Source organism: Myotis brandtii, unplaced genomic scaffold, assembly GCF_000412655.1.
Source record: "Myotis brandtii unplaced genomic scaffold, ASM41265v1 scaffold615, whole genome shotgun sequence".
NCBI classification, from domain to species: Eukaryota; Metazoa; Chordata; class Mammalia; order Chiroptera; family Vespertilionidae; genus Myotis; species Myotis brandtii.
The window spans coordinates 122,134-132,735 of record NW_005370343.1 but is presented as its reverse complement, the minus strand read 5'-3'; positions in this window follow the sequence as shown (position 1 = coordinate 132,735).

The following is a 10,602-nucleotide window of genomic DNA, read 5'->3' as shown; positions in this document are numbered from 1 at the left end:
ATCTTGAGGGTGAATGTTCATTTCCACCCATGGTGCCTCAACAACCACCTGCCCCAGAACCTGTACCACCCTGTACTGAATCAGCCAGTGGGAGCAAGGATAAAACAATAAATTCCAAAGACAAACAAAGAATACCACCTCAACTCTTCCCTTTCAGGGAAACCCCAGGACAGGGGGAATAATAAGAATTCAGGTTCCATTTAGCAAACAAGACTTAATGGACATAAAGGAGAGGTTGAGGAGTTTATACATGACCATGGCAAATTTATCCAATGGAAAAAGCTCACTGTAATGTATGACTTATTTTGTAAGGATGTTAATCTAATATTCCAACAAGCCCTGACCACCTCAGAAAATTATAGCATTAAGGAAAGGCATCGACCTAGGCAAATGAGGTCCATCCCATATTCTTTTCCTAACTGGGACTATGATTCAGAGGATGGGAGATGGGCCAGAGATCACATGCTTTTTTGCCTCTTGTAGGGAATGAAAGCCTCCCAAAAGTAACCTGTTAATTATAACAAACTGGCACCCATTGACAAAAGCCCCCAATAAAATCCTACTTCCTTCATAGAGAGGCTAAGGGAAGTTTTTAATAAGTTCACCGACCTGCATCCTAATGATCCAGCTGAAGTTATTGTTCTGAAAGACAAATTTATGACCCAATTGGCCCCAGATATTAGGAAGAAACTAATTAGGATAAATTAGTTTGAAGACTACCCCCATGGAAGAGATGTTAGAAGTAGCATCTTCAGTATTTTGTAAAATAGGGAGGTGGAAGAGAGGGCTTTAGAAAAGGAAAAACACAAAGAAAAAAGGCAGGCCCAACTTCTCACCACCCTATAAGGGCAGAGGCCAGTGACGCCATGGAAGGGAAAGCCCAAAGTGCTTCTTCTCACAAGGCAATTGGCATAAATGCAGGCAGCCTGGATACTGGACAAGGGACTGCCCTGGGAGGGGCCTCGTCAAAAACGGTGCTCCCTCTGCCACAAGTTTGGTCACTGGAAGAGGGACTGTACCCAGGGGGCAAAGGGTCCCCAGACTAGAACCTACCCACATGATGGCCTTGAACTGAAGGGGCCCTATTCTCCAGTCAGCTCCCCCTAAAACATCATAATTGAAAGGACAGAGCCAAGGGTAACCCTTGAAGTGTCAGAAAGGCCCAACAATTTCCTTTTGGACACAGGAGTCGCCTTCTCTGTGCTGACCTCTTTCTGCCATTTCTCTCTTCTGTCAGAAACATTATACAAGTGATAAACAGAAAATCCAAGGGAAAATACTTTACACAACCTTTCAATTGCCTATGGGTAGTGACTAGTTTTCTGAACCAATTCTTAGTTATGAGAGAATGTCCCACTTTTTACAATTATGACCTTACTTGTAAAAAGAGGAACAGCTGAAATAGATATAGACATAGACCAGGAGTTTAACCCCCATGTGGGCCATGGGGACTCCATGCCACATCCATAGGGCAAAGCCAGCTATAATCAGGCTGGAGGATCCCAACAAATTTCCAAATAAATGAAATATCCTACAAATCCTAAAGCAAGAGAAGGCCTGCAAAAGATTATTACAATATTTCTTGGTTACAGGTGGCTGGTTCCTTATAATTCCTCATACAACACGCTTATCCTACCTGTTAGGAAAAAGATTGAACATATAGATTGGTCCAAGATTTGTAAGCTATCAATGATGTTGCAATTCCTATACACCCTATGGTGCCAAATCTATATACAATCTTGGGGAAAATTCCCTCTCAAACACTATGGTTCTCAGCATTCCACTTGAAAGATGCATTCTTTTGTATCCCATTAGGCCCAAATTGCCAATTCTTGATTGTCTGAATGGTCAGATGCCAGGGAATGAGGCTTCCATGGACAGTTTTTCCCCAAAGGTCAGAGATAGCTCACACTTATTCAGAAAGGCCTTGACAGAGGTTTTAAGAGACCTATCACTTGAAGGGGGTAGACAGGTCATCAAATATATGGATTACCTACTACTCTGTTCTCCTACTGAAGAATTGTGGTACAACATGTAATGCAAACCCTAAATTTCTTGGCTGAGAGAGGCTATATGATCTCTAAAAATTAGGCTCAGAGCCTCAATGAGTAAAATATTAGGCTTTGTGCTAACTCCTGGGAAAAGAATGCTGCTGTCTTCAGAAAGAATCTAGGCTATCCTGGGTTTTTCTGAGTCTACAATCCAAATAAAGCTATGGGCCTTTCTAGGGCTAAGGGGGTACTGTGGACTATGGATTGTAACATATGGAGTAAAAGCTTGATCCCTTTATAAGACCCTATCTCATAAAGGGATCAGCAGGAAGCAATCAGCAGGAAACACCTAACTTACAATGGGGAAAAGACCAACAAAGGGCCTTAGAAGACCTAAAGGCCCTGACACAATCTCTGGCTTTGAGTTTGCAGGACTTTGAAAAGCCTTCCAATTGTATGACACTGAATGGCAAAGGATTGCATTAGGGGTTTTAATACAGGCCTTGGGACCTACCAAGAGACCATGTGGCTACTTCTCAAAATGACTGGATACAGTAGCCTGGGGCTGGCTCCACCATCTGGGGGTAGTCAAGGCAGCTGCCCTACTCTTAGAGGAAGCTTTTAAAATATCCTTAGGACAAGAAATTACCCCATATGCCTCTCATCAAATAGGATGCTTATTAAATACCAAAGGGCTCCATTAGCTTACTAAAAATTGCATGTTATCAAATCACCTTGGTTTAAAATCCTCAAGTGAAAATAGAGAATTGCACAGTCCTGAATGAAGTTACCCTAGTGCCTGCATTCAATTCAAAAATGGAATATAACTGCTGTGAGGTCATAGATCAAGTCTATGCAAGCAGATCAGATCTCAAGACCAACCTCTTCTACATCCAGGTGATGTTTGGTTTGGGATGTAAGAAAGGATACATTATGCTGGCTATGCTATAGTCTCTTCACATAAAATACTAGAGGTCCAAGCTTTACCACCCAGAACCTCAGCAAAACTGGCAGAATTAATAGTTCTAACAAGAGCCTTGGAATTAGGGAAAGGAAAAATGTTGAATGTGTATATTGATTGATTCTAAATATGCATTCTTCCTACTGCATGCCCATGCAGCTATTTGGAAGGAAAGGAGACATTTAAATGCCAAACAAAGCCCAATAGAAAATGGAAGACATAGCTTGCAGCTCCTTGAAGCAGTACCACTGCCCAAGGAAATAGCATAAATATACTCTCAGGGGTATCAAATGGGCACATATCCTATATAATAAAGAGGTAATATGCAAATTGACCATCACACCCTCACATCACAAGATGGCCACCCCCACGTTGCCACAAGATGTCCAGCAGGGGAGGACAGTTGGGGGGGACCAGGCCTGCAGGGGAAGGCAGTTGGGGGTGATCAGGTTGGCAGGGGAGTTAGGTTTAGGTGTCAATCAGGCGGGCAGGGGAGCAGATGGGGGGGGGATCAGGCTGGCAGGCAAAAGAAGTTAGGAGCAATCAGGCAGGCAGGCAGGCAGGCAAGTGGTTAGGAGCCAGCAGTCCTGGATTGTGAGAGGGATGTCTGACAGCTGGGATTGGGCCTAAACCAGCAGTCAGACATCCTCCAAGGGTCCCAGATTGAAAAGGGTGCAGGCGGGGCTGAGGGAACCCCCCCCCCCCCCCGCATCTCCATGCATGGATTTTGTGCACTGGGCCTCTAGTGATATTATGATAAGAAATAAGTTCACTGAGCACACTTCTATTACTGCAGGCACAACAAAAAGCCCAATATTGGGAGTCTTGATACCCTCAATAAACTTGAATAACCTTCTACCTCAATACACAAAGGAGGAGATAGACTGAGCTGACCAAAATGAATATACCAAAGATAAAAGGAGATGGTATTAGAAGCAAGGCCTCATGCACCTTCCCCAAAATATCCAATGGAAAGTTATTAAAGCCTTACAAGATTGCCACTTTGGTAGAGACAAACTAACACAATTCTCTTCACACCAATTTACTGGGAATGGGCTAGAGAAAACTGTCAGACAAATATGTCAAGGCTGTCCTTTTTGTGCTATAAATAACCCTCAAGGTTCACAACAACCTCCTGCTTTAGTTGAATGAATACAAAGGAGAGGGTCTTACCCAGGGGATGACTGGAAGCTGAACTTCACTCAATGCCTTTATGTCAAGAATTCAAATATCTATTGGTTTTTATACATACCTTTCTGGAATGGGTTGAGGTGTTCCCCACTAAGACAGAAAAGGCTCAGGAAATAGCTAAAATGCTGTTAAAGGAGCTTTTGAAATGATTTGGGTTTCTTTCAATCTTTGCAAAGTGACCACAGTCCAGCTTTCACTTAGCATACAAGCCAATGGGTTAGTAAAGCTCTAGGCATCGCCTGCCATCTGCATGCTGCTTGGAGGCCTCAGCCATTAGGCAAGGTTGAAAGAGTGAACCAGACTCTAAAGAGAACAATCACAAAACTGTGCCAGGAGACCCTTCAAAACCAGGTTCAAATGCTCCTAATCTCACTAAGAATGAGAATAAATCCAACTCCACTTTCAGGATTAAGTTCATATAAGACCCTATATAGAAGGCCCTTTATTAGTGCTGATCTCTTGTTAGATGAAGAGCTGAATCAGGTTGTAAAATCTGTCACCTTCTTGGCTATTAAAAAAACTTGGGTTAGAGTCACTACCTGCAACCACCACAACCAAAGTTATGATAAAGACTTGGAAAGAGGGATTTCCTGCAGCCCTGCTCACCCCTAACTGAAAGGAGCCTATCCAGTTTCCTCACCACCCTCATGGCAGTTAAGGCACCAGGTAGAGCTAGTTGGGTTCATTAATCAACTGAACAAGAGACAAATGAATCGAGGGACAACAAGTGAACCCATAGAAGAACTGCGGCCACTCTTTAAGAATTCCAGATAAGCAATGATTGATAATGATGTCTTAAATTACCTTTGTTCTGGCTTATTGTTCTCCTTTGCATTTCCTTTATAAAACTAGACCAATGCATGAGGACTTGTCCACTTCCTTCTGGTTGGAATTATTTCTTTTGAAAACCTTGCCTACATAATATAAATAATGACAGGACTTCTGACTTAAATCATCCCATGGACTAAACTCTCCCTTTCAGACTGTATTAAACCTACAACCAATACCTCTCTTTTTATTAAACCCCTACAAGCTGCTGTTAACTTACTAGCTAATACTCCCTACAATCACTCTTGTTGGATATATCTGCAGGCCGTAGGCCAGCCTGGAGAGGCATGGCTAGTTTCTCTACAACTTTGGGCTCAAACACAGGGATTCATATACTGACTCCTTCTTGGTCCCAGGACTTATATGTATCTAGTAACAAAAATGGACTCAAAACTCAGGTCCTAGTCTGTAGTCATTTCCCTTATTTTCTTGACCCATGTGATCTCTAACATCTTGCAACTTTACTGTTCAGATATACATCAACAACAAAAGTTCTCTCCTTTATCAGACCCTCCCTTATACATGTCTCAACTTACTTCTCCACCAAATATATGTTTCTCAAAGACAAAATTACTCTAGAGCAGTGGTTGGCAAACCGCAGCCCCTTGAGTGTGGCTCTTCCACAAAATACCACGTGTGGGCGCGCACGTACAGTGCGATTGAAACTTCGTGGCCACACTCAAGGGGCCAAAGAGCCGCATGTGGCTCACGAGCCACAGTTTGCCAACCATTGCTCTAGAGGATTCTGTTGGGGAGAAGCATTAAATTATTCCCACCTGACTTTAATGGTCAATTCCTATTGGGGAAGCATAGGAGCAGACAACTGCTCCCGCATTCATAATAATTCCCAGGGAAACACCTTTATTGACACCACCCAACAAATCATGTTTGGAGAGGACAAAACTAGCAATGCTTCCCACAGTAACACCCCTCGTCTTAGCTCCTTAACTACAGTGGTTTTTGCCAATATCTATTTATGGAAGTACACTCTTAAGGATAAAACCCAATTCAATATATAATCAAATGTCAAGATGTCTCCCTCCTCAAAGGGGATTATATTTTACTAGAGGCTCGATGCACAAAATTTGTGCAAGGAGCTCAGCCCTCACAGCCCAGGGTTCATCTGGAAGGTCATTTGACTATTAGGTCTAATTAGAATATTATGCTTTTATTATTATAAATGTGTGGAGATTCCACTTTATCAGTGTCTGCCCACCAACTGGATAGGACTTTGCACTTTAGGATATGTTTTGCCCACTATATCTGTTTCAGACACTAATTCCTATACACATTCTATTGAGCACCACTCCTCAATCTCTAAAAGAGGAGGTCCCCTAATTCCCATTCTAATAGGAATCAGCAACTTGGTTGGAATAGCAGGAACTGCCACTGGGACCACTTGAATAGTCTCAGCAAACAATATCTATGTTAACCTCTCTTCTAAATTAGCTCAGCTTAATACCCCAATTACAGCTTCTCTAACTTCCAGAATCAAATCAACTCCTCATCAGTTGTCCTCCCCCCTATAAGAGAGAGAGAGAGAGAGAGAGAGAGAGAGAGAGAGAGAGGAATATTGTTTTTTAGTCAAGCAAACAGGCCAATTATAGGATCATACCCAGTATTTTCTAGACAAGGCCAAATAAATTTATGCTGAGGCTTAACAAGGGTGGAGTTCCTGGTTCAGCATCTGATCATGGAGCTCTTGGCTGATACCATTTCTAGGCTCTCTTGCTTCTCTGCTTCTCCTACTTCTTTTTGGACCTTGTATTTTCAATACCCTTATCTGTTTTGTGTCTTCCAGGCTAGAGGCAGTGCGCCTACAAATCCTTGTCCAACAAGGATATTAGAACATATTGCTCAACCCCCTAGACCAGACTGCTGGAAAAAACCTATACAGAACCCTAACCCCTACCTGCCCAGACAGGGAACAAGTGATACCATCCGAGAACCAGCTCTATGTCCTTCATTAGTGGGGAGAAGATATGAAAATTGACCATTGAACCTCAAACCCCCCAAAAACATTTGGATAGTCTCACTTGAGGGGATAGATAGCTACTAGGCTGGATAAATAGCTACTAGAGCAGGATGAAGAGAATGGAAGGAAAAGGGGACATTTATCTTACCCTGTGAACAAAGAAGTTAGCAGCCTTGGGACCTGCCAAGATAAAATCATCAGCTGTTCTCATAAATTCTGGGAAAAGCCACAACAATGTAAAAGGAAGATTCTGAAATCTAGTTTGTTGCCCAACATATCCAGCAGGGGAACCTGGAAACTGATAGTGGGAAAAAGTATAAAACCCTTGAACCCCCACCAGGTGGGCACTCAGACTAGCTGAGTTGCTCACTTGTGCTTTACACCAAGTTGTTTTTTTTTAAATATATGTTTATTGATTTCAGAGAGGAAGGGAGAGAGAGATAGAGAGAGAGAGAGAGAGACAGAGAGAGAGAGAGAGAGAGAGAGAAATGTCAATGATGAGAGAGAATTATTGATCAGCTGCCTCCCGCATGATCCCACTGGGTATCGAGCCTGCAACCCAGGCTTGACTGGAATTGAACCCAGGACCCTTCAACCTGGAGGCCAATACTTTATCCACTGAGCAAAACAGGCTAGGACATGCCAAGTGTATTCTTAATAAATTTGCTCACTTTGCTTCCTTAACAAATCCATTTGCTTTGCTTCAACATTGTTTTCTGTCACCCTTTTAAATTATTTTTCACTAGCTTGGCAAAAGTGGAGGAAGGGAGAGCCCTGTCCAACTCAGATAGCTCTCTGGTAAAACACTCTCCTCTGCCTATAAATCCTTCTATTTGGTACAACCCTCCTAAAAGCCTTCTAATTGCTACATGAGATGGTGTTTGCTTCATGAATCACTTAATAAAGTCAATTAGATCTTCAAATTTATTCAGTTGAATTTTATTTTTAACAAGTTACAATGTAATCTCAAAAATAACATACACAAAATCAAATATTTTAGCCTTCCACAAACCAGTTTCATTTAATTTCATCTACCAAATTAAGTGGCAAATTCATTTTTCTCTTGCATCATTCATGCCAAAAAAATCAACCTTGATATCACCCTCAGCTTTTATTTTTCTATTTGCTGTATTTCCAATTCATTAGCAAATCTAAAGCCTTTAAAAAAGACTATTAAAAATATACATATATGTACATATGCATACAAATTGTATATAACATATATTCATCTATAATTATAAAAGTGTAATTTGCAAATTGACTAAACGGCTGTCCAAGACATCCTTCCAGACGACCTTCTGGATGAAGCCGGGACTTCACCCATGGTATCGAGGCAGGTGCCACAGCTAAGAGGGAGGGATAGGATTGAGGCAGCCACCGCGGCTGTGAAGGAGGGATCAAGGCAGCCGCCACAGCTGTGAAGGCCTACTCTTGCATGAATTTCATGCATTGGGCCTCTAGTATACATATATTAGTGCAACACTTGGTCTAATCTGCCATTATTTCTTGCCATGTTTGTAATTGCCTACATATTTTCTTTCTATCGCTCGCAGTCTATACTCCACTGAGCAGCCAGAATAATTATAGAACATAAGAACATGTTGTTCTTATCGGTGTCTCATCTCACTGAAAGAAATAGACTCTTACAATGGCCTACAGACCAGTTATTACCACACCCTTATTTCCTATGGATCTCATCTCTTACAACTCCCCCGCTTCCAACTACAGCAGGTCCTCTAATAATGCTTCATTCAACATTGTTTCATTATTATATTGATGAGAAGAAAATATCAATTTCCAGTTGGAACCACCATCTGTGTGGAGTCTGCTCATCCTGCTTATGTCTGGGATGCGTTCTCTTCTGGGTATACTAGTTTCCTGTCATGCACATCCTTAAAATATGCATGTGACATGAATTGGCATGTCTAAATTGTCTCAGTCTGTGTGTGTGTGTGTGTGTGTGTGTGTGTAAGTGCACCTTCCAATGGGAGAGCATCCTATCTGGGGTGGGTTCCTACTTTGCAACCTCAACTACTTGGATAGGTTCCAGCTACCCTCAACCCTAAACTAGAATAAGTGGGTTGGAAAATAACTGTCTTATTTTTATTTTTTAAAAGATATTTTTATTGATTTCAGAGAGGAAGGGAGAGGAATAGAGAGATAGAAACATCAATGATGAGAGAGAATCATTGATTGGCTGCTTCCTGCACGCCCCCTACTGGGGATCGAGTCTGCAACTCGGGCATGTGACCTTGACGGGAATCGAACCTGGGACCCTTCAATCTGTAGGCCGATGCTCTATCCACTAAGCCAAACTGGCTAGGGCTATAACTGTCTTATTTTTAATTAATCTTTCTTTCATGTAAGAATAACTCACATTTATGTTAATATTAGAAGTGTTTTGGGTCTTATTCAAGAGTTGTTGATGTTTTTGTGATCAAAATTACATCTTAGGATCTTAAATCTTGTTTACATCAATTAGTCTATGGTAAAAATTGGTTCATTATATGCTGTTTTGTTAAAGTCACAGTTTCCAATAATCTATTGACTGCATAAAGTTAGGAGTCACTGTACACCTTACCAACTGGCCTCTTACCATTGTTTAAATATACCAAGCATGCCCTATCTCTGGCTCTTTACATGTGCTACTTTTTCACCAAAGTGTGCTTACCCACATAGTCAGTCTCTACTCAAAGGTCACCTCATTAAAAACTCAATATTAGCCCTTGGCAACCTCTTTGTATACTCTTTTCTCTTACTTTCATTTGTTTGTGGATCAATGATTGAAATAATCACATTTATTTATAAACCTACCAACACTATAAAATATGCATGGAAAAATTTAAATTTGTTTAATTAATCAGTTTCTCAATTATCTAAAAATAGTGTCTTGTATAAAGCTGTTGCTTATATGAAATGTATTTGTGAATAAATAAATGGATTTCTCAACAGGCTCTTTCAAGAGTAAGTAATTTTCAAAATAGAGTTATGACCTCACATTATCTTTGAAAATTGGAAAATATTTTTTAAAATTATATAGTCCAAATTCTTCTATTCAAACTGAAAATCACAAGGCAGATGTTAAGTAATATAGATGCATCTTAAAATGTAAAATAAGTAGAAGATTTTTCTATGAAATTAAACATTTTTATTTCTAAAAAATTAATTATTTATATGAATTGATTATAAATTAAATAGTATAAATTTATGATTATTTAAAAAAATTATGTTTAACATAATTCAGTATTTCCAAATAATTATTGGTTATTAAAAGTTGCCATTAAAGAAATGATCACTCAAAACTACATTACAAATTCTAAGATGTTTTATATTTTTCTGGCTTACATTACATTTACATATCAACAGGGTGTAGGTGATTAGAGATTTCTGAAGTAATATGGTTGTGACAGTGATGTAATCTTAAATATTTTTCAGTATGACCCACATTAGCACACTTGAGTTTAAAAATATTCAGTTCAATTGTGGTAACTATTAGAAAAAGTATTAGAAATTAAAACGTTATTTCTTCATATCTACACTAATAAAAGAGAAACATGGTAATTGGCGTACGACCGCTACCCTTCCCATTGGCTAATCAGCATATCCTTATGCAAATTAACTGTCAGCCAAGATGGCGGCCAGCAGCCAGGCAGCTG